The following is a 26,165-nucleotide window of genomic DNA, read 5'->3' on the forward strand; positions in this document are numbered from 1 at the left end:
TTCTATTTTTGCTAAAAGTTTTGTTGTGTTATGGCAAAGACTCTCATGCTGCATTATTCATTTGCATATCAAAATTAAGTTCCAGTTTTTAAATAGAAAGGTTCATCTTCAAGTACAAGCTTTACAGTAACTTATGTATAAATTCTGAGCTATATGCAATGAATAAGCTGAAAATATTAGAACGTGGATGAATGTCTTCATCCAGTTGATGACAACACAAGACTGAGCTCCGGGTCCTGCACTTTGGTCACAACCCTATGCAATGCTACAGGCTTGGTGCAGAGTGGCTAGCAAGCTATGTGGTGGAAAAGAATTAGGGGGTGGGAGCTGACAGCTGGCTGAATGTGAGTCAACTATGTGTCCAGGTCACCAAGAACATCAACAGCATCCAGGCTTCTATCAGAAACAGCATAGCCAGCAGAACCAGGGAGGTGATCATCCTCTGGTGAGGTACTGGGGAGAACACACCTTGAGTGCTGTGTTCAGATTTTGGCCCCTCACTACAAGAAAGACATTGGTGCCCTGCAGCGTGTCCATAAAAGGGCAACAAAGCTGTGAGGGGTCTGGAGCACAGATCTTATGGGGAGCAGCTGATGGAACTGGGATTATTCAGTCTGGAGAAGAGGAAGCTCAAGAGAGATTTAATTGCTCTCCATAATGACCTGAGAACATAGCAAGGTGGGGGTTAGCCTCGTCTGGTAAATAAGTAGCGATAGAACAAGAGGGAATCATATAGCTTCACACTGCACCAGGGGAGGTTCAGGTTGGATGTTAGGAAAAAATTCTCCTCTAAAAGAGCAGCCAGATACTAGCACAGCCTACCTCTGGAGGAGGTGGGGTCACCATCTTGAAGGTGTTCAAGAATCGTGTGGATGCGGCACTGAGGGACCTGGTTTTGTGGGCATGGTGGCGATGGGTTAGAGGTTGGACTAGATGATCTTAGTGGTCTTAACCAGTCTTAATGGTTCGATAATTCTATAACACATTCTGTTTCTATACACTTCCTGTATCTGTAGAACTCCTTGAGAAGAACCAATCTGAGTGAACTTTCTGTTAGGGAAATTGAATCAACTGCTTTTATGGTGAGGCTGGTGGGAATTTTCCTTCTGGCCCCGTGCTTGAGTTAATGCAGTCACAAAAACTCTGACACATCTGTATTAGGAGCAGGACGTGGTGCCCATTTTAGTCAACAGTTCCATCATAGAAGTGTTTGCTTAATTAGCTATGCCTATGAAAAGCTTCACATATTCTGAACTGAAGATTCACAGGCATATTTGAAATTAAATGGCAGAAAAAAAAGATGTCCTCACACACATGCCAGAGGGAACAGTCACAAGTTAGCTAACCAGGTCTTAGTTTTTATTATGGTGATAGAGCTCTAATTAATTGCTACATTGTCACACAATGGTGCTGCTATCCTCTCATAAATATTAGACATGTCCTGCACTTCACCATAAACAACTCCAGTTATTACAAACCACAAAGTTCTGACACTTCCTGCAAAACACTTTAAGCTCACAAAGCATAAATATGTATCTAGCCCTATGAAGACATCTCAATTTTTTAATCAGTGCAGGAGATGTAAGGCTACATCCTATACAAACAGTATAGACAAATGGAACAGGATGTTGTCTACTTGTCCATTGGAAAAAAGCCTGTGAGTCAAAACTACAGTCTGGCTATTTTTTTCCCTTACTTACAGGACAGAGTCTATCTCTTTGAACTTGTAATGATTCTCCTGGGAAAGGTGTAACTATTGCTTTCTGACTGAATATCACCATGGCATGTTATCATGGGAGTCATGAAAATTACAGCCAAAATATACGAGATAGGTTAAAAACCACATGAAATGCAATTAATGAAAAGCTTAGCATTGAAAGACTTGCATTAAAGCTTTAGTTTTCTATATCTTCCTGCTATTCACACTCCACGGTCACTGAACAAAGCTGAAGAAAGCAGGATCACTCAGCAGAATCCTCACAGAAACCAGAAGCGCTTCATGGCACAGCAGCCTGATAGTGCAACTAAACTACTTCCAGCCCACAAGTAGCATATGTGTGGCTGCCAAGTTCAGCTGCCACTATTCACACTTGTGTGGACTTTGAGTCCCAGCATCATCTCTGTACCTGCTCAACTCCCAGCATGGTTTTCCCTAATGAATTGCAGTCACATTAGTAATAACTGCACAGGAGCTGCAGAAAGGTAATTACAGTGCTGCCCCAGCTCCGTGCAAGTCAAGGGAAAGGAACATGTTCAAACAAGCTGACAGGGTACCAGATACTAAATTATTTACATATCAATTGAACAATTAAATAATAAATTAATAGCTTCTGAAAAAATTCCTTCCCCATCCCACAGCTTCTCAGGACAACTTCTAATGACCAAGCAAGCTTAGGTAAAGCCCACAAGCTCAGACAAAGCATCTCCTGAAGCATTAGGTTCTCTCTGCACTAGCTACAATCTCTAGTAAATCTGTTTGTTGGTTTCTGTGAATGTTTATTATTTTCTCTTTCCATCATATGTCCCAAGTTTCACAGATATTAATACAAACACTTAGCTAGTAGTAGCAAGGAGAAAGAGGAAAGTCTCATCTTGTAGCTACTTTAAGGTTTTCAGTTATATCCCAGGTGAATAGATTGTGAGGACAGGGGCAGAACACTGAATTTATTAAACACATTGAGCTAAAAGCAGTAATTAGCCTCACCCAATATACTATAGTTCTTGTTGCATTTTGCTGTACCAACTTTTCATGCGCTTCACAGTGTACATTTTTGACATTGCTTTCTCCTTGTCCCCATGAGAGCAGTCTGTCTATTCATTCATCTTTGTTTACATTCTTTCAATAAATTATATGGATAACTCTCTATTTTGCCAATTCTTCACTGCTGGCATTTTTAGCTTTCCATTTACATAAGACATTCTAAATTTATGAATTGAATTGGAGGTGATAAAGTTTAAACTAACAAGGCTATAAAAACGAATTTGCTTTAATACTGCAAACATGCTTACAGCAAAACATTAGTTGCAGCAAGTTTTTCCTCATTTCCTCCTGCCTTCCCCTTCTCACACTACACTTGCCTTAAGCCATGGAGGAGAAGGCACTTCACCTGAGCCCTTCATTAGAGGAATCTATCGTAGCACAAAGAGGAGCATCTCAGCTTATAAATTTAGTTCTGAGGCAAGCCAACAAATGCACCCACAGCCAGGCAATTCCAGCACAGCAGCACTGCTGCCAGTTAGTGTGGCACAGTCTGGGGCCAGAGGAGTTTTCATTATGGGAAATACAACTGGAAACACAGTAAGCTGCTGACCAGGAAATTTCCTGGTAACAACTTTACAGCTATTAGTCAAAAGAGAAAGAGATTAATAAACACACCTTAAATAGTCAAAAACAGCATTTCTCTGGAATGGCAGGTGCCAATCAGTAACTGCATTTTCTAAAAACAAGATAGACATTGTTTTAGTCTTTTAGAAAGGAGACTTCTGCTCAAAGACAAGCCTTCCTCTTCACAGCTCCAAAGAGGAAGGCAAGGTTCTGCTGAACTGTTTGACTTCCGCTATCTGTCTGTGCTGTAACTGCACAGGAGAACCATGGTTCCCAGGGAGAAGGACAGAAGGCAGCAGACTCACTTGCACTTAAACCAGAGAACTTGTATTCAAAGATGCAAGTCTGTGCTAGCTGAAGAGTTCAAATGCTGGCAAACAAAAATTTTGGGCCAGACGTATATTTGAAATTGCAAAGCATGACACTGATGTTACACAATAGAAAGTATTAGGAAATAATGAGTTAAAGCACTAAAAAAAACATTTCAGTTGCACTGTAAAGCCTTGCTAAAATTCTAATGTCACTGAAGAAACCAAATTGAAGGTGACGAGAATTTCTGTAGGATCTAATCATGCATTCAGGAAGAAACCTTGTGAAAATAATCTGACCAGAGAAATAAGAGCTTAATGGCAGTTCTGATAATCTGATGTTCAAAAGGAATGCCTAACAATTTAATGTCATTGATGTGAAACCATTTTCAACCAGTTTCCAATTAAGATATATATATATATTGAAGCTAATTTGAGTGTTAAGTGTACAGGTTATTAATTATAATTAGAAACACTTGTCATATTCCAGACAGAAGGTTAAGATTATTTCCTTGACTTGCGTGGTACATTATCCTGACATTATCCAAAACCACAGCCAAAAAAAAATAAATAAATTAAAAAAAGGCTGCAAGAAAAGATTATTCCCAAAAGCACAAGAGCACAAAACAACCTGTTTGTTAAAAGGGCATTACAAACCATAATAAAGATAATGGATTGTTTTCTCCTACAACTCACATTTAATTTTTTGGGGGGGAGGGGAAGATAGGGGGAGTGAGGGCAAAGCTTTTGAATGCATAAGTCTTCCACTTCTTGTGTAGCACAACTTGTTAAATAGTCTGACTACTCAAGGGGAACAGTTATGAGGTATCAACAACTGCAGCATTTTCAAACAACATTTCCATGGGAAAGCATTTCTTCATTAAAAACTGCACTTCAGAAAACAGTATTTCATTCAGGGAAAAACAAATATTCCTGTGAAGTGGAAAAACTGATCTTTCCATAATGCAATTCTTAGAGCTTGTATTGTCCTACATGAAAAAAGAAACAAAAAAGCACAGATACTTTATGAGAAAGGCGGATAAAGAAGTAGACCTTTCATAAGAGATTTTTGATGTTTTGTTCTTAGTCTGTTTAAAATGCAACTTTTTAATTATTCCAAAACTTTGTACAAAAACCAACTTCGCACCAACTCTGATGTTTTTATAACCTCTGCCAGTGTTGGCAGGTATGGGTGTACACAGGAGTCGCAATTAAACACACACAGCTTGTCACCCACTGCTCATTTGTCAGAGGAAACAGGGAAGATTATGCTTATGGAGTGATTTAAGTCTTGTACAGTTGCTGGAAAAGCTCACTAGAAAATAAGTCGATGCTTAGATGTGAACACGAATGTTTGCAGACATACGTTTTTCTCCCAAACAGCCATGGTCTGTACCAGCCAGCGCTGACAGATAACCATACTCACTTTCTTCCCTATATCTCAATAAACTAATGCATGCCAGTTTTGAGTCCTGTTTAACTGGGAAAAGCAATAACCACAGAAGATTAAAACAGCAAACATAAGATCTCAGTCATGATCAAACGCTAAAATTTTAAATATGTTTTTATACAAAAAGTTGGTTAACATTTTCTCTGTGAGTGCAAAGGTAGATAGGGCTGAAGTTGCTCATCTAAGCAGTATTTACATGACTACCTGCTGTATTCAAGTTCTGATACAAGCAAGCTCTCCTTTTAAATTTTGCAATTATTACTCATTTTCAAGACAACATCTTTATAGCCCTGTTTCTTATAATGGTAAAGATCAGTAATTTCTTTATTGTTATTACTTCTAAATTTCATGTATAAGATCCTTTAGAATGTTTTTCTCTGTGGAAGTTTTTCAGACATCAATATTTGGGAGCAAAAACGTTAGAATTTGTTTATGGCTCCAACAGATTTCTTAGTCATTTCCAAACCTTATCTCATGCATTCACATTTCAATGACTTTTTAAAACCTATCCTAACCTAGACACATTATGCTGTTGAGTAACGATGCTTAAGTCAGCATTTTCTGAAGATCCATAAAGACGTACATAAAAAGCCATACTAACATCCAACTCTCTGGTGAAGTCTGCTCCCACAGACTACCCAGGATGGGAGTTGGTCAGGGCTCAGGTTATCTCCTAGACCAAGACACAGAACTAATTCCAACCTCCAGCTCTCAATGGCCAAACTGTAGCACTGCATGAATCCCATGATTCCTCCAGAAGGAAATAGCTCTCTTCAGATTTTGAAGTCACAGGCTATCAGACCCCATCAACTATACCAGCTGCACCACCACCAAAGTAGCCACTCCAAACCCTGTTAGTACTGGGGTTTGTACTGAGTCTTTGTGCCATTTCAATCTACAGATCACTCCATATCTCTTCCTACAGTGGTCATAGAACTTGGGGCTTTTCCATCACCCTCCATTCCCGCTAAGAACTCATGCTAGAGGACAGATCAATTGAAAAACCACCAAAATAATTAAATCTTAAGTAGGAAAACACAACATCCTTCATGTATTTATGCTACAATGAGCATTTTGCATACATATTTTTTAAGCAGCAACTACAACTCTAGAACTTTCACAAGTGAAGAGCTTTAATGCTACAGCAATATGCTGTTCCCTGTCCAGAACAGGCAGTATGCTGTTAAGTTTCCATCGCATTACTCCCACAGAGGGGAAATGGTAGGACACTGTGTCATGTAGCAATAGCAGGCTCATAACCTCATCTGCTGGACTTCCTGGTCTGCTGTGAATAAGAGACAGCTGCACCACTTGTGTAACTTAGATTTCCAAGCTGTATACCAGCATCACTCACTGATCTAGATGCATTCATCCCTGTTAAGCTTTCAGCAAATATGCTAGAACACCTAGGGTGGGTGTACAACTTTGTTTTGTCATGAAAGGGATCTAACCCCTGTGCACCAAAATCACACTGCGAATCAAGCCAGCATGTTCTAAGCAGGAAGGTTTGGTATACCAAAAGAGTTTCATTGCTGCTTGAAATACGAATGCTAACACAGGTTCAACATAAGATACACTCTGCATTTATCCGCACTGGAACAAAACTTTTTCCAAGCAGCTCAGACCAAAGGCTAACATTGGAAGGAAAAGCCATTACCGCAAGAAATGCTCCTAGACACAGTCTTATGAGTCTCCCCATTTAAAGAGCATACACTTAAAACTAGCCCTGAAACAGTTAACGTGGCTCAAGTAACAGTTAGGATGCACTTGGTGTCTGCTTCATACAGCGTAAAAAAAAAGTACTCCAGGAGAGTGTGACTGAGTGGAGTCCTACCTGCTTTTTGAAGGGTAACCTACTTCCTCACATGGTTGAAAGAGAGGCACCAGTTATCTGTTTTCTGCACGCTTTTCTTTTTAGAGCACTACAAATTAGACTAGCCTAAAGAAATCATCGTAAAAAGATATTACCATTCACACAAAGCAATGCCAACAATCAAATGTCAATGTTCAAGCTTAATTAACTTACTCTATAGTCCTTGACTAAATATTACTATAAAGAAATAAAAAAATCATATATGCATTAAGTTTGCAGGACCTATTTTCACTACTCAGAACTAAAAAAAAAAAAAACAAAAAAAAAACCCTGACCTCATGCACTTAATAGCAGTTCCTTAAACAAAGAATTGGTAAAAGCAGTTAGTAAAATAGATATTGATAGATATTGATTTATATACTTCTCATTTTTACAACAAAAGTTTCAATGCCGTAATAGTGAAAATGGAGCTCTTTTGCTACACTCTTCATTGAGCAATTCCTTTTTCTTGACTTTGGTCTTATTCTACTACAGAAAACTTAACTGAATGAAGACAGCATTGGTCACATTTCTTCCAGAGGCTGTCAAAGTAGGCACATTACAACCCACACACTAATATCCATACTACATAACCACACATAGCGTAGTATCTCGCTAGCAGAGCGGCCTATATTCAAGTGTGACCATTCTTTCTGCTAGAGGCTGCATGTGAGGTGCAAGTGGGGTGAAGCACTGATGGAAATATTTTCTTTCATCCTCAACCATACAGTGAGCACAGATTTCATCAGCTGTCTACTGACAGATGTATCGCTGTTTGCTCTATGTCCTTGCTTGTGGGTTACTTCTCTGATCTCTAATGGGATCCACTGGGGCTTGCCAAAATTCAGCAGTTCAAGTCTCATTCACAAATGCTCTTCTCACAGGAGCCTGTAATGCTCATCACAGGAAGTCCTGTAAAATTCAGCTGCAACAGCATCACACAGTTACTAAAATCCAAGAGGGACAAAACTGACCTGCAGATGATGGTGGGCAGATCACAGTTTCAAGAAAAACAGCAGCCACACACTTGAGGGTGAAATATAACCTAGGAATAAATCTCTAGAGCTGGAAGTAACTGGGAACAATTTCTGGAGCCAAATACCTGCTTTTATCATTTGTGTTCTCTTACACTTTATACTCAGTTTCTCTCCTTTTATTTAGCAGCAGAAAATTTATGACAAATTGTGGTGCTGCCACCATTATATTTCCTTAAAGGCTCGCTTTGATTTATACAAGGAGCAAACCAAAACAAAAGAACCTTATAAATCTATGAGTTAGTACTGCAGGCTATTTTTTGCACAAATGTATCAAAGCGGACAAGAGAGATCATCAACTCTCTTCTTACATTAAGATATTATAATTCTTGCTTTCTCCAAGATTTCAGGTTGATCCTGTTATTACTATACCGTGCTTCTGGTGCATCTGGGCAACCAAAGAGGTTGAGACAGTTTACGAGTAAGCAAACAGGCTTTTCTCATAAGAAATGGAGAATTTCTCACACAAAGTAGGAGGAAAGAAGTGTAAATACATTCAAAACAGGGATTAAAGCTTGTCGGAAATTTTCTATATAAAGCTGCCACAAAAATAAAGTTGCTGGAGCAAGTCCAGAGGAGGTCCAACAAGGAAGGCTGGAGAACTTCTACAAGGACAGGCTGAGAGCTGGAGCTTTTCAGCCTGGAGAAGAGAAGGCTCTTGGGGGACAGCAGTCTTCCAGTACTTGAAGGGAGATTACAGGAAAGCTGGGGAGGGAGTTTTTATAAGATCAGGTTGTGACAGGATGAGGGCAAATGATTTTAGACTGGAAGAGGGTAGATTTAGATTTAGACTAGATATTAGGAAGACATTCTTTATTGTGAGAGTGTGAGGCACTGGAACAGTTTGCCCAGCAAGGTTGTGGATGCTCCCACCCTGGAGGCATTCAAGGCACGGCTTTGAGCAACGAGGTCTAGATGGACATGTCCCTGCCTAGGGACACTTTTTTTAGACACCTTTTCTTGGCTGGTGTGTACAACCCTAAGCACAGTTTGTAGTGTTAGATGACAAGTACCATGGAAGAATCTGAATGAGTTCTAATATACAGCTTACTATGTTTCTGCCTAGATTACTATCAGTTTATTAAATTCACTTTTGTTTTCACTGTACTCATCAATATGTTAAACTTCAAGCTTACTGAATTTGAAATTTATATCCATAAGTACTTGGAACAGATTACATAACCACTCCTGAATCTTAAATCAAAATATGGCAGGTTTCTAAATAACCAAGAGCATTTTCAAAAATATTCTACATAAAAGTAAATAATATATCAAGCAGCCCTTGATTTTGTTACAAAAATATATAGGAACCACAGGAAAATTCAAACCAGGTAGAATCACAGGAGAGCTTTAGTCCAAACCCTGCTCAAAGCAAGACCAGATCAGGCTGCACAGGGCTTTTCTCAGCTCCCTTTCTACCCAGTTCAGTACCAACTGTAAACGTGATGGGAGAAACTCTCATCATCTTCTCCATGTTACCAATAAACACGCTAAACAGGAAAAGTCCCAATACAAGACCTGTGTTATTTCACTTGGTCATCCTAGACACAATACAAACTTACCTAGATCTAGCTTCCAGACCTGATCAGCCAGCTAGATTTTTTTTTTTTTTTTAAACCCATGTAGTTAACCACTCATCTCTAACTTTGATAAGGAACATTGCAGGAAACTGTGTTGGAAGTGTTGCTGAAATTAAGATAAATTACAATCATTGCTCTTCCTTTGTCCCCAGATCCAGTCATTTTCCCATTTAAATTTGGACAGACGTGCTTTATTCTTAAGTAAATCCATACTGGTTGTTTCCCCAGTCACTTTTTTTCTTGCCCAGAAATGCTTTACAGTTCAGTTGAAAAACAGATAAAGAAATATATAACATACAGTGATTTTTGCTTTCATTTCATCAGTTCAATATTCACGAGGACCAGTTCAGCAGGTGCTTAGAACAGGAGAACTAAGATGCTGCCGAGGGTATTCACATGGTTCTGCTTTTTTGTGTAACAGCCTAAATTCAAAACAGTTGTGTCATTTCACATTACCACCCATCTTTATTAAAGACTAAAACTGAGTAAAACATTTTAACTTGCGATCTTTAACTTAATCGTGTGATCACAGAGTTTGGGTGGAAACTTCCTACTAGTTTACTCTCAAGATCCCTATGAGCAGACAATCATAGAGAATTTCTTCCAACTGAGCAACTAAAAGAAGCATCAGTAACAGCAAATGTTGAAGAGAGCACATTCCCTTTTCTACCAGTAATTTCAAATAAAAAAAAATCAGTCTTTCTGCTTGAAGGACTAAATATTCATTGCCTTTAATAGATAATCATTTTTTAATGCTCCTTGAAACCAATAATTCCATGAAAAGTAAATACTTCTGAGCAATTCAGAGGCTTATGAATAATACTCATTGGTAAGTATCAGCACTTATGACTAATGCAGCATGCTATCATATCTAAAGAACAGTGCAGGGCACTTTGATTCTTTACTCTTTGTTGCTAAAGCTTTCACCATTACTCCCGTAACTTCAAGGTTACTACACTGCAAATAGCAAGTTGTCTGATAAATATCATCTTCCAAGTCAGCAAACTTTTTAATTAAATTTTACAGAAGAACCATTATTTTTGTCTTCAGATTAAATTGGTCTAGTCTAAAAACCTATTCTTTTTAACTAGTGAGTTGTCTGTATATTTGCATGTATCCTATCTTTGAGAAGGCCACAGAAAATAATCAGCTAGAGTTTAACCATTATACAGAAATCAAGCCAGTACAGAAAAAAAAATAGGTTGTGATCAATATGAACATATGCAGGAAAGAGATTCGATTTTATCAGTAATATCATTCAAGCTGCTAATTTTGTTTTGAACTCTTAAGGTAAAGCACATATCCAAACACTTAAAAGATCAAACGTCCATAGTTCTGTCAAGAAAAGATGTATTTCATATATTGTTGGAGTGCTACTCTGAAATTTTGCATTTAAAAAAGATCAAAACAAATAAATGCATCACAAGGCCAGGAACAGGCATCCGCACTTTCACACGTGCAGCCCATTGCTTCATATTTAAAGATGACAAAAAAAAAAAATAAAAAAAGAGATTGAAGTCAAGACTAATACTTAGTCACTAGTATCAAATGTATAAAGATAAAACATTTATAGAAGAAACTCTAGTTTTCTAAGAACTGCACTTTCAGAAGATACTTGAGAAAGTGACCACAAAACACAGATTGTAGGAGAAAGTACATTTCACTGTCTTGTCCCTAATATATAAACATGAAAAGAGGTGGGGGGAAAGCCAAAGCAGATCCTACAGGCATGCTAGAAGCAAAGAATTAAGAGCTCTGAGAAGGCTGTAAATTTGCAACAAATGAGAACAATTGGTGTCACACAAGATGTGTCAGAATAAGTTGATGTGTATTAAAATACGTTCATCGCTAAAATACCCTTTCATCAGGAAAGAAAAAAAAGCCTTTAAAATTGTTAATGAAAAGGATGGATGGAGCAAAAAAATAGAAACCCTACTCTTTGTTGTAATAAGAGTTGTCAAAATTATCTGCATATTTTAACAAATGAGAGAAGGACCAAGAATCTTGAGAAATGTAGGCAAGTACTTCACTCACTGTGTATTCCTTCCCAGGTATTTTGAACAACTGTGTTTTAAAAGTGCACATGCTTCCTGCTTCAGCTCATTGCTATGAGCAGGACTTATTGATTGTGAGCAAAGACAAAAGAAGGAGATGGGAAGAGTTCTCAGGTGCTTTTGCATGGTCAGCAGGATCAGGTGTCTAACAGGGACCTGAGATATGAGGAAGATGCATGAGTCTTTATAGGCACAAAAAAAAAAAACCAAACAACTGTGCATCCTGAAACATTGACAGCGGGTAATTCCAGCTGAGGACAGAAGGGCAAACCAGAGTGATCATGCACAGTGGTAGTGGTTTGAGAGAGAAAAAGCAGGAAAAAAAAAAAAGTCAGACTATCAGATTCAAGCTTTCTCTTGTGAGCCTTTTGCTTACTAGAAACCCTAATAATAATCTGCCATGGAGGAAGAGTTTGTAAATCTTTCTGTAATTCCACTTGGATGTTGCAAATCTGTCAGAAGTAGTATCCAGAAATAGAGGAGTGGTGATCGCTTGCCTCAGAAAGTCTCATCTCATGGTTTTTGCTAAGACAGTAAATTGTTGCTAAGTGTCAAAACTTTCAGCAAGTAAAAGCAAATGAAAGTCCAGGAGAAGAACCGATACGTGGCCTTGAGAAGATTCTTAGTCTCCTGTTCTCCACTTTAAACTTGGTCTTTTTTCCTATCACCCAAATAAATAGGTCTGGGAAAAAAAATATGATCATGCCTTCATTAGAGATCCCACCTCCTTCCATAGGGGATGCACAAACTGGGAATTTCCACAAGGCTTTAGAACATGGGTTTTCTTGCTCACTCCTCACCTCAATCAATTAGCAGAGCTACCACTAGCACCAACACTGGCATCATCCTACCTTGGTTGAAACCTTGATTGGACAGATGACCTCCAAATAATGAGCAGGAAGATGAAAGGTCATCCCACCAAGGATGACAGCCTCAAAACATGTTTTAAAGGTTTTCCTGATATAGTCCTGGAAGAAATGCTACCAACCTTATTTAGTATAGGACTTAAATGATTACCTGAAATTGCACTCTTCCCAAGTAATAGAGGTAAAGAGAGCATCTATAAGAACTTACAGAACGTTTACTGCAAAACATGAGGTTAGAAATCTGCCAGGAATTCTAAAGCCATACAGTGACAGCTTAGCTAAGAAAAAACAGTCATCCCACACAACTACCTGTGTCCAGGACCAGGAAGAGAAACTCTTAAGATGTAACTTTCCTGATGTGCAAATAAATGAGATTACTAAAATACAGTCAGCTTGACCCAGAATTGAATAAAAGGAAGCACAGCTGAATGACTTACAGCAAAAGGTTGAGAGGAAGGAAGCGTTAAAGACACCATCTATGTGTATGTGTAGGAAGGAGATTGTACACAGTGGTAGGGGAGATCATCTTCTAGCTTTCAGGGCTCCTGCATAGGAAAAATAATTTGGCTGACAACACGAACAAGGTTATAGTTTATAGTTTTAATATATTGTTAGAACAAGGTTATAGTATATATAGTTGCAGAAACAGAGCTTAGAAAGACTACATTAACACTACTACAAATTAGTGATATGACATATCACCAAACAAGATCACACGAAAGTACAGACAGCAGACATACAAATCATACACGAAGCAGAGCAGTAAGAGCATAAAAACAAGGAAAAATATGAAGCTTACAAAAGTTGCAAGGTAAAAATTATTAAACAACATTGCAACAAATAAGTACTGTAGAGAAAAGTCATGACAAAGTTCAAAGGAAAGGCTTCGTGTATGGAATCAAATCTAATAACTATGACAAGAAAATTATACCTTGCCTTGCAAACCAACAGAAAACACACAGCAGTAGGAAAACAAGCAGACCCATAAGACGAAATATTTTATGCATATGACAAAACTAAAAAGAATGAGAGTGGTTTTAAATCACAGACTACTATCAACACCAAGGACATGTATTTGAGTAGTGGGAACAAAACAGATAACACAAGTAAACACAAGTAAAGGGCTCCAGAAGCAGCAAGCTCCCATCAGAATTGTATCTTCCCCTTTTTGTTACAAAAAGCCAGGGAAATAAAACAACATAGAAGAAAAAAAAAAACCAGTATAAATCTTTGATTGAGAGTATAAATAAATATGGAACCATACACTTACTATCCACCCAAAAATTGCATGGTTATCTGAAAAGATATGAGTATTACAACACATCATCCTCCCCCCTAAAAGGATTAAACCAATTCAATGATTACTTAACTTCATAAGTTGTAAAAACAAACATCTTCTGAAGCATTCAACTTTGCCAACTGTGCTGCATTCGTGTAGCGGTCAGAAACAGTTGTATCTCATTAAAGCTGTGCTAAAAATCTGTTCCTGTTCTGAAATTCTTTGGAATGAGAAAAAAGATATCAGCCAGTGTCCATAGCTTCCATGCTATGGGGTCACTTCTTCTGAGGGCAGAAAGGAACACCCAAATAGAAGAAGAGTCTCATCAGTAGTTAACCTCATGTCATGCTATTATAATCACTGTCAAGAGTAGGAAGCTATGCATAGGAAATGCAACCAGCAGACAAACAGGACTTGAAAGTCACTGCTAGCAGAATTTCAAAGAAAAAATAAAAGTTATATGGCTCTAAGACAGTCTTGCAACAAAAACAAACAAAAACAACCTGTAGCATCCAAATCTGAAACTCTTAAAGCAAAATAGTTTCAGAGTTTCAGACAACTTCAAGGAGCAAGCAGGACAAAAGTCCACCCCACAAACAGTCAAAAGTATATAAGCAGCTACACCAAGTCCACTTGCAAAAACAACAACAACTGGACACAAGAACATTCTAACTCTCAAGGTGATTTGAAAAACACTTCAGTGCTGCACACAGTGAGACAGATCACTTTGGCTGTGTCCTATAGAATACTTTTTTAAAAGTTTCTCAGAAGTTTCCAGGAGTTGCTCTTAAACAGAAACATTTCTCTGGAGGATTTAGAATGATAAGTGCTTTCCTCAGACGTGGCCATGAATGCTTGAGCCCTGCTGCAGAAGTGCAATATGTACTGGAATATGCAGACTAAATAATAAGCTCCAGCCATGCTGTAGCAATCAGCAGGATTTCAAGAGTAGGAATCACCAGTTTCACTACAAAAAGCACACAATAACATCATTATCACAGACTATTACCTAGACATCTGGGAACAAAGAAAAAGCTGTCAGACATTACCTCAGTGACCACCGTAATCAAGGCAATGGACCATTTGCTCAGCCTTGATATCCGAAAGCACGAAGACTCATTAAAGTAAACTGGGTTCCCTTGTCTTTGTGTGATTTACCTGGAAATGGGAAGTCAGGCATATCACACATCATTTCCGTAATACAGAAGTTAGTCAGATGGCAAAAGTGAACAGGCAGTTAAAATTGTTATGGCTATTCAAGATGAGAAGGAAAACGTGTGGCAAGCCATTCTTAATGGAAGAAGCTGATGAAATGCTGCAACACCAGAAGAAATGAGTGCCAGGCAGCTCCTGTGTGACTGTACCACATGTACTCTGCCATCTGCCACACATGCACCAAGTTCTGCACAGCTTTAAGATGAGCAAGAACTCTCCTAAATTTAGCAGGAGAAAAGTCAATTGTCTAAAGTTGAAACGATTAATTATTAAAAGAGAAAAATCAAGTTTATGCTAATAGAGCAATATATATCCTACTGACTGCAACAGGACGCTAGTTTGTACATACAGAGCATTTATCTTGATATTGATTTTGACAGAGATATGTCACAGGAGACAAGCTAACCAATATGCAAGGCCTATAGCGGAACAACAAGTAGCACACAGGTTATTTTTTTCCAGAAATAGTTGGAGAAAGCATTGGAAAGTACATAGCAGAGAGCCTGCATGTTTAACTGTATTGGGTATCTCCCTTTCAACATTTCAGATTGAATACAATAAACAAGAGCTGCATTTAATTTAATAATGTGAAGAAACAAATTTTAGGTCAGAAATTGGATTTATTGTGGAAGCATTTGATCATTTTCAGTTCAAAATATCCATAAAGCTTGGAAAAAAAAAGAAAAAAAACAGCCAAAATCTCCCCATTTAAAAGTGAATAGAGTCACCCTTCATTGCATACGTTATCAAAGAACGAATGTAAATATATTGACGCTTTATTTATTCAACTAATTGTACACAGTCTCACTGCATATTAATTAATACATGAAGATGGAAAAGGCACTTAATAACTAATTAAAACAGGAGCAAGATGATATGACCCCAAGTTCAAGCCTTAGGCTGTGTGAAAATGTGTCCTCAATGTGACACTTGTACAAATACAAAGGCAGTGCTTTTAGCACACAAAGGTTACCACTCCCACAGAATACAATACTCTGTATTCTGTGATCCCTATTGCTCTGCTCACATGCAGCAGAAGCAAGGGAGTCTGCTTTCAGCAATATGCATTTTTGGTAGCATACTGTACAACAGTGAAGCAATACACTGTGTTTTACTGAAATGCTAATCTGCTATCAAATGCTTTTGTCCTTCCTCGCTCAGTAAGCCACAGAAACATTATGATTGCATGTCTGATTGTTGCAAGAGTATCAGCAAGCACCTTTGAAGCATTACAAGCTGTAATTTTAACGTGTAATATATCTTTGTATAACAGACCACAACATCCCTTTACCAGCAGAAGTTTTCCTTGCACTTTAGTTTAAGCCAGGAAAAAAATATTATATGAGAGAATTTTACACCTTACATTAGCAAAGATCAAAGTTATAAAGCACACAGTAGAGGATCAGTATTTACAGCCAGCTAGATGAAGTTTAACACAGATGGTAACAGCCAGGACATCTGACATTTCAGACGACACCAAGTCCTTAAACAAATTCCATTATGCCTAGGTATGTACTGAGCTGCAGTTGTTTCAGGTAACTTAGTGACCTTTCTGCCACGTGTGCTTTGATACTTAAGCAAAGCGGGCTGAATTATGGACAAAATACGAGCTTTCACTTCAAATTTTGACTCCCCTTCTCAATTTCTTTTATACGCATTATGGAATATAAAAAGCATGCACAATGAACCACCACCAAGCTTTCAGTACTCCATTCACCAGGATGCCAGTGGGATTTCATTCACATTCAGTAGTGCTGTGTAGGGATCAGGCTCAATTAAACTGCTCACGCTTTTTAGAATTCTCTATAGCTTTCCTCTAGGAGAAATATTACAATGCAATCAGACCACATCCTTACAAAGAAGGTAGTCCAGAAACAAGAATATGCCATGCTGTGTTTCTAAATTACCACAAACAGCTGAGTAAGCAACATATTAGCCGAACAGGAAGCCAAGCATGTTTGAAAATACAATTACTGCAACGTTAATGTGTCTCTGCCTCAGGTTTGGGCTTCAGAGTTACCTTTACAACGAGAAAAGAGAAAGAGAGAAATGCAATGGTTGGAAAACTTATCTAACTGCTGCTGGGGGTGGGGGCAGTGTATGTTTGTTTTCATTCTTGCTGAGATGTTTTTATAACAACTTTTTTTACAGCCTGTCAAAACATCAAGTGAAAGCCTACATGCACAAGAACTTGTTTGATGCTTTGGATTTTCCCCTGCAAAACTTCCCTTCTCAATCATCCATATACATTAGAGAGAAGTATAGAAGCTCCGAAGCATGTGTTTAATAAACTGAGATAATGTACCAAGGAGTTGTTGTTAGATTTTATTATTTAATGCTTCTGCCTCCCTGTGGCAGAGAGGGGAAACGACCCCGCTGAGGAGCTGGTTCAGCTCCACGGCCCACTGTCAGATTTGCAAACACAAATCTGGTGCACTGGTTCTCCTCCATCATCATCTGAAAGTAGCTTACATTTCATTTTACCTTAATTTCAATTCCTAACGAGTGAGAAACCACAAGTTGCAGGAAGAAGCAGCAAGGAAAAGCTCACAAAGTCTGCGATCCCCCCCAAGGCTACAGCAGTTTAGTGCACCCCAGCAGGCACCAGATCGCAAGGACGGGGAAAGAAGCTGAGCAGCATCATACTGATCATTCAGACACCTTTGCAAGCCGATGCTAGTTTCCTCCAGCACCTTCCAAATCCCAGCTTTATCTCATTTGTCTTTCATAAACTTTGCATGAGAATTGATGAGTTTGATGTAGAAAGCCATAAACTGCCTGAAACTCGGTTTCTGTGACACTTACTTCTCTCCATGCTGTATTGACACAACCACTGTGCAAGCGATGGATTGCTGTCACACTGCAGCACAGGCTGGAAAAACTATCCAGTCCTAAATGTGAAAGCAATTCTCTACAACGTAGCACAGCCTTCACTTCTGGGAAATTTAAGTTACAAAACAGTGGCTGTAGCAATTCAGAAAAAAAGGTCTAAGTGGGCCCTCTCCTCCTCCAGTCATGAAGAAAAGCAGCTGCATCGAAAGAGGTACAGGAAACAGTGCAAGTCTGTAGTGGTGCTTCTCAAGAGCGGATTATCCCAATTTCTGAGGGCTGTTGAATGCACAGCTTTCAGAGTCATGAGTTAGATACACATCATTACGTTGAATATCCCTTAACAGACTGTTTTACGTTTTACTTTAATCATGTTGAACCTATTCCATACTTTTCACATCCACAAAACTACACAGCAGTGAAACCTGCATGTCATTTATTCATTCCATGAGAACAATCTCTCTTCTGCTTACTACCTTGCAGACTTGTAAGAAATGATGGAGAATGAGATGGATTCCCTACTAGCTTTTTCCTGCATAACTGTGATTCTACACACTCCTTCCTTCCTCTTAAACTTTCTCCAGCTAAAGCAGTTTAATACGTTTGATCTTTGCTGAGACACAAAGTATTCCCTACTCAGAATCAGACTACTCCTGATCAAACACAGTAGCTTTCTATAATTCTAGTGTATTCTGTTGATTCTGTTGAGATGAAGAAATTAGAAAAAAAAATCATGCAGTTTTAAAAAACCAGCAGAGCCTGGTTTTGTGTAGGGACACTGGACAGTGACATCAGGAGTTTTACTCTCCAGTCCTTCACCTCTTATTCCTAACTCTAGGCTGCTTTGTTTTCAGGGGGCTAATGTGCTCCAATTCCATGCTATCACTCCTGAATAGGAGAAAGATTAGGACCCATCTTCATGCCTTTAACCAGCCATAGTCCTCTTTACTTATATCCACGCTCAGAAGCATATATTTCTTTACATGGGATTTCACATAACCATAATGAGCTTTTAGCCTACTCTGCCCAAGCATTTTTGCTGTTAGAACTGCATTATGTCACAGTTATTCCACACACACAATCACTTATGACTGTACTGATCGTAGGCAGAAGAACTTGTCAAAGCTCATATAAAATATAATAAAATACAAATAAAATACATTCTCAATATCTTATTAATCCATACAAGGACCTTCCATACTGCTTTATGATGACTTAGTAAGTTTTTCTGTACATTCTAGGCACCTTCAGTGAAGGACTCCAACCAAACTGTTTTAATTTTGAAACTTAAGTATGCTGCAGGACCTGTACCACTTTTAAATAGGGGTATATCTATTCCTTGATGGAATTCTGTTAAGTGCTCATCTTCTTCTAAAAAGACATCCCTGCGTCACTTCTGAACTACAAAAGAGTTTTCAAGCATTTGCTTTGCTGGATGCAAGTTCAATATACTATGCTAGCATCTCTTCTGAAGATTGGCATCATATTCTACAAGTGATAAAGTATAAGCCCAAGCTGGAAGTTTGATAGTTTAGTTTCCCTGTGGCTGTCAAGTAAGCCCAAACAATACTGATAGTTCTAGTAAATTCACGGACAAAACAGATGTAGTTCTTGAAAAAGATCACATTGAGAGCAGTATGGAAAAACAGCAAAAGAGTCAAAACTGGTTCAGCAAATGCTTCACTCTTTAGCAAAGTACTTTAAGAATTTTAAAAATAGCTTTTATTCAGAGACTTACAGGCTGTATTTTCTCACTGAAGGCTGACCCTCAAAAATAAAGATCATTGTAACCTTAAACATGAGGAGCTCTGAATCACTTCTGGCACAAGAACAAGCACTTAACTGTGACATGAGAACACTCCAGTTCATGCAAACTTCCCATACTAGTGAAAAAGACATGGCTTTTTGTGATTTATTTAGTGCAGCCATACCAGCTGCTTTACACTCATCATTATAAGCAGAATTTCACATTCATATTTGCACAGCAAAAGCTGGTACAACCACTACTGCTTAATAAACACAGAACTTTTGAGATCTAACTTTTGGGAAATAACCTAAAAGAAGAAACAAAGCTAAAAAGAAGTTAGAAGAAGACTCCAGACTTCAAAAAATAGCAATGCTTAAGATAAAATAAGTATGTATTCACGTATGGAATTTAGTTATTTGAATAACAAACTGAAATCAAAGGATGCCAGGCTATTGTACTGTGATAAAAAAAAAAAAGACTTGGGCATGGATTCTAGGAACTGAAAACAAGTAGCCAAAGGACATGGCAAACCTTTCATCCTTCGCTGGCTGTTGAAGTTGGCCTAAATAGCAAGCTTAACACTATTTTCACTTCATTTTTTATTACTTTTCCACAACAAGTGTTTTGGCACAACAGCTCTAGATAAATATCAACATGGAGAAAATAATACAAACATCAGTTGACAAGCCAGCTCAGACATTGCTTCACTGTCAACACTTTGACATTACATAGTTACTAGATACTAGCATCATCCTGCTCCACAAAACAGGAAACATACATGATTGGAGCTCAGAGGTGATGCATTTATTTTGCCAAACTGTAAACAAATGCTAGGATTTGCATATTCTCAGGCCTGAAGAAGCACAAGAGCTCACAAACAACTCCTGCAATGTCCTTTTCTATTCAATTTATGCTTTTAATTGCCACCATCAAATACTGACAGCATGCTTCACTCAGTAAGCTAGACAAACTCTGAAGCATGTAGGATAGTATGTAAGGGTGTACTACACTCTGAGGAAGATAATTTTGTTGCAGATTTATTTTCCAAAGGGATCCAAATGAACCTTGCTGGAGTACTGCACAGCATGTCCCACTAAATGGATTAAATAGTCTTCAGTTTTTCCTTTCTAATGTCTATTTTCTGTACAATACAGCCAGATTTCTACTGAGACCACATCATCTGCTTATGTATTTTGTCTAATGCTCCTAAAATCTACTTCAATTGCTTGTTGGGGTCTTCCTGAATGTTGTTGTTTTGTTGTTTTTTGTGTTTGTTTGTTTTTTTTTTTTCCTTAAGTGTAGAGCTTTTGCTGTAGGTCCTCAAAGTGTGTACAATATTGATTAAAGTCCTGCCCATACTCCATGCAAGATTCAACATATTCCTCTTCAACGGATATAAGTAGAGCCTGATCTGTAAGCAGGATAAACAAGCGCTGCATTGTAGGATACGATGGAGCTCAGTTGTTCTAAGCAGCTTAGAGCTTTGCCTGGTCACTGAGACCCATCCAAAGTCACTTATAGCCAGACAAGGATACAGAAGTACACTGTACAGTGCTACTTGCTGTTTTTGCTGCACACAAAAGTGGAGTAAAAGTAAACTCTGTGTACCTTAAGTAAAGATTGATAAATGGCCATGCTTCATCAGATTATCATTTTCTTTCAGATGTTCTGGATGGGTACATTAGAAATGCAACCAATTTTTGGGCTTTTCCTTTCATTCCATAAAAATGCTCAGATCGGAAAAGACCTTCAAGATCATTAAGTCCAACCACAACCTAACCATACTACCCTAACTCTAATAGCCCACTCCTAAATCACATCCCTAAGCCTGCCCCCAGGCAGTTTTTAAACACATCCAGTGATGGTGACTCACCACCTCCCTGGGGAACCTGTTCCAGTTCTTAACCACCCCTTCTGTAGAGAAGTTTTTTCCTGATATTCAACCTAAACCTCCCTGACACAACTTGATGCCATTTCCTCTCATCCTGCCACCTGCCACCAGTGAGAAGACAGAAACCCCACTCTAGCTACAATCACCTTTCAGGTATTTGAAGAGAGCAACAAGGTCACTCCTCAGCCTCATCTTCCCCAAACTGAACATGCCCAGTTCCTTCAGTCGCTCCTTGTACAGCATGTTCTCCAAGCCCTTCACAAGCCTTGTTGCCCTTCTTCGGACCTGCTCCAGCACCTCAAAGTCCTTTCTCTATTGAGGTGCCCAAAACTAAACACACTACTTCTTAACTTTACAGCTATACAATTAACAGCTGTATTTCAACCTGCGCATATGGTACAGGATTCAAATAAATGAAATACATCAATTATTTTCCAGTCGGGTGCCATTCACACCTATTAGAAAGAACCCAGTGGAACTATTCATTTTGCTGGAGTGACATTATTCATCAAAACATTTTCTCCTACTAAAGCCTACAGGATTTCTAGTTCCAGTACATCAGCCTTTTCAAAAGCTTGTTTTGTATTAAGTCTTCAATAATGAGGAAGAAATTTCAGTTAATATTCCTATGCAGATTTTCCTCCACCATACTAATAGTTTTCTTTCACACCCACCATTCCTGAAACAAGAAATAGTAGATTTGTGACAAGGTCCACAAAAAGCTTATATAGAATTATCTACATTATCTCCATTCCAGATTTTTTTTTTCTTAGAGTAGGGTGTTTTATTTAGACTTGAATTAGAGTTCTAGTCCTATATTATCGCAGGTTATTTGTAGGGCCTTGGCTTTTTAAACAATTTCATCTCCCCTGCATGCAAAATATTATTACTTATTAAAATAATACCATTTAAATCCAATAGACCACTTTGCAGATAACAGGACAGCCACTCTGCAGTATATTCTCCACAGCAGAACAGTGGGGTTCTAGAAATCATGTATCTTAAAAACAATTCTTCAGTAGGACACCAAACTACTGAGAGCATAGCTTAATGCCAGCTTTATTGATTTTGGGACAGCTAACTAGCTTCTGCCAGGGAAATATCAAGGTTTCTCAGAAATATATCTCCAGATTAAAGACAATCATCATGATGACGTGGAACCTCCAGAAATGCCAGGAGAAGAATCACCCTCAACCTCATGTTAGTATCAACATCCCATGTAGAAGTTCAATTTTCATTCACTAACCACTGGGTAACTCACTCACTGTTAATACAGAATAGCAAAACATAGAAGTGGTAGAAGCACCAAACTTGAAAGGCTGTGAAGTGATAGAAGCACCAAACTTGAAAGGCCTTGGGCTTTTTTTTTTTTTTTTTTTTTTTTTTTTTTTTTAAGATATCAATATATCTTGACTGAACAAAAGAGAAACCACATTAAGTTTAACCATGGCAACTGCTGGATTCTGCACCTGCAGCAGGGCAACACTGGCTTCATGTACAGATTGGAAAGAAGCTCAGCAGAAAAAGATCTGGGTGTTCTGATTGACAGAAAGTTGAATATTTGTCAACAGCATGACCTAGCAACCAAAAGGTACTTACATACGCTGGGATACATCAGGCTGTGACTGCCAGCCAGGCAAGGGTATGCACTCTCCTGCTCTGTGTGGCCTCACCACAAGCACTGCATGTAGGTTTGGGCACCTGTAATGCAATGGAAAGTGCAGCAGGGACAATAAAGTAGCAAAGTACCAGGCTGCTGCAAGTGAAGAGTTGCTCAAATGCAACAGTTGTCAGCACAGAAGCAAAGGAAAGAAGCTGCTTACTTTCAGAATGCCTCAAGTAGGCAGGGATCTCCATCAGGATGCCCTTGTCTCCAAAGCCAACACTTAAATGAGGTCTGAGAAGGGTTGGATCCTGGCTCCACCTGTTCCAGTCACTTGGGTGATTACATGCACCTGAGCTCCCTTGGATTGACCCTGCCTTCTCACCAGGTGCTCAAATCACTGGTTCAAGCCATGACAGTACCACAACATATGAAGGATAGAAAACTATTAGAGAGCATCCAGAGGACTAAGACATCCAGAGGGCAAAACTTATGAGACCTGGCTGAAGTCACTTGGTTTGTTCAGCCCGAAGAGGAGACCTCATCACAGCCTACAGCTCCTCACAAGGTGGGTGGGAGAGGCAGGCACTGATCTCTCTGTTGACAGTGAGAAGACCAAAGAAACAGCATGCAGCTGTGTCAGGGGAGGGTCAGGTGGGGGTTAGGTAAACACTCATCACCAGAGGATGATGGGCACAGCCCCAAGCTGTTGGAGTTCAAGGATCATTTGGAAAATATCCTCAGACATAGGGTTTGAATTTTGGGCTGTTCTGTGTGGAGACAGAAATTGGATTCCATGATCCTTATGAATCCCTTCCAGCTCAGAATATTCTATGATTCTAAAATATCAGGTCAGGAGACAACTAATCTACACCTTGAAACATGAAGATTAGCAAGCATTCTGATACAATTTTACTTGTATCCAATGGCTATGTTTCATTGTGAAACAGCAGAGCTCAGAAATTGTTGAGGTAAAACTGCAATATTGAGATCTTTAGTTAAGGAATCTTTTTCAAACCAACTCCAAAATTAAGAAAAAGTGCCTCTATAAAAAGCCCGCATTCAAAAAACAACCCAAAGACACCAATGTTGATTGGAGAATCTCTTCACCAGAGTTAATGTGAATTGTATCTGTGGAGGAACTGGTCTTTATGTTTAAGAGGTATTTTCCATCGGTAATTTGTTATGATTCATACAAAGATTGCAATTTCCCTGTTACAGGGTACATACATTTTAAATTATACTATATAAAGATACTCTAAAGTTACCATGAAAGTTGCAGCAGAATGCCTTGTCATTCCTCATTATAAAGCAAAACTTACATTTCTAATCAAATTAGATTTTCCAGCTATTCCCAAAATTTAGCCTGCAGACTGTTTGTCAATCCATTTATTGTTTCCTCCAAATTTGCATGGTTAATTATCAAACAATTATCATCATTTTGGTCATTGAAACAATCCACACATCTTCCTACTCTTCCCCGTGAAAAATAGGAAAGGTAAAAAATTTTGCAGAACATTTTGTCTGAAACTCATTTAGAAAAGGCAAACAACTCTATGCCATGAGCCCTGATCCACAAACTAACCCTGGATCTCCCCTTGGACACAGCTCAACAACAGCAGTTTGTTCTCTGAAGGTTAACCTTGTGTTTGCTCTGGAAAATGACCAACATTGTTGTTAGAACGGCTGATGGTGAATCCAGAGGTGGTCTCTTGGTCACACTTCCTTTCCAGATTTAAGGCTTCAAGAGTATGAAAAATGAGGGGTACAAAGAGCAGAGTCCATCATCTGTTACTTCCAAATGATAGGACAGAAGGGCAAAAGTCACCTAAAAATAACTTAAACCCTTTTGTTCCCACCTATCTTCCAATCTTACAAAAGCATTTGCAATCTGAAGGAAGCAGGGAGAAAGCAGTAGTATACATAGGCTTCAACTTATCATGCTAATTATATTTTGCATCAAATTGATTGCATTAGCCAGCAAGCAGCATTTAAAAAGAAAAAAATCCTCTATGAACTGTTCATTCCAAGAACAATTAAGTTTAAAGTAAGAAAGATCAAGTTGAATTACTAACAATTGTCAAAATCACATCCGCTGGCAGCTTTTATCTTTTTAGATGTCACAGCAAAGTCAAAACCAAGGAACCTACATTTCAAAATATGTTTTATTAAATGTGTCATTCGGTAAAGTGAAATTTTAGCATGTTAAATTCTTTTCTAATTTTTGTTCTTAGCACGGGCACATCAGGGATACAATGGCAGAGTAATGGAAAGACCCTAGTGTGAAGTCATATGGCATTTCAAATAATATTGTCAGTAACTCCATACCTGGCCAGGTAACTAGGAGAAAAGTCAGGAATAACGTGCCAGGTATAGCAAGGAGATAAGCTCCTCAGAGAAGTTTCAAATTCAATTGATCCAATCCAGAATTTTGTTAGATTTAACAATGTAGCTGTGTAAACAACACAACTAACAAAGCCTGCTGATGAATGTATATGCCTCTTGCAGATGTTTGACTTGAACTGATTTGTTCTTTAAGCTCTGGTATGAGCTCATCCCTTAACATGAAAATCTGCACAGGGAAGACAACTTAGCATCACTCCTAAAAGAGCACAGACACCCACCACTAAGATTCCTATCTTATTGCTAGGAAATCCATAGCATCATTTTCCCCTCATGAGTTGCTAGGTGTCTAATGAGGGGAGGTCTCACGCATACCATTTATGAGACATAACTATCTTCTACTTTGCTCTTACAGTCCACGTACAAACTTGTGTGCTCTTTCCTTGTTTCACCAAATTTGGTCAAAATAGGCCAAGCAATATAGGAGCAGTTGAGATTCACAATGGGAACATCAATAAGCTCAATTTGCTGAGATAAAAATAGTCAAAGAGTTACGGAAAGAACATTCCAGTGAGTTCTCAATTTTGAAGTGGGAGTTTCTAGAAGAGCTGGGACGACTTCTGGTGACAATATGAAACGTAACACAGAGAAATTTTTTACTTTATTAACTTTAAATGAGGTTTCTGTAGAATCCTATTGGTTTTAGTCTTTTTAAACGTTACAAAATTCCACCAGGTTAAAAAAAATAAGTCTGAGTGACAAGTATAACTGACAGACACATTTCTGGAA

At 38.5% G+C, this 26,165-nt stretch overlaps 1 protein-coding gene across 1 annotated transcript in view; it reads right to left on the reverse strand.

Annotated features, from left to right (window-relative positions):
• Positions 1-26,165, reverse strand: part of RBMS3 (RNA binding motif single stranded interacting protein 3) — a 698,683-nt gene that overhangs the window by 562,165 nt on the left and 110,353 nt on the right. The window lies entirely within an intron of this gene.

This window comes from Lagopus leucura, unplaced genomic scaffold, assembly GCF_019238085.1.
Source record: "Lagopus leucura isolate 7727_CA_CO unplaced genomic scaffold, USGS_WTPT01 Super-Scaffold_100157, whole genome shotgun sequence".
Classification (NCBI taxonomy): domain Eukaryota; kingdom Metazoa; phylum Chordata; class Aves; order Galliformes; family Phasianidae; genus Lagopus; species Lagopus leucura.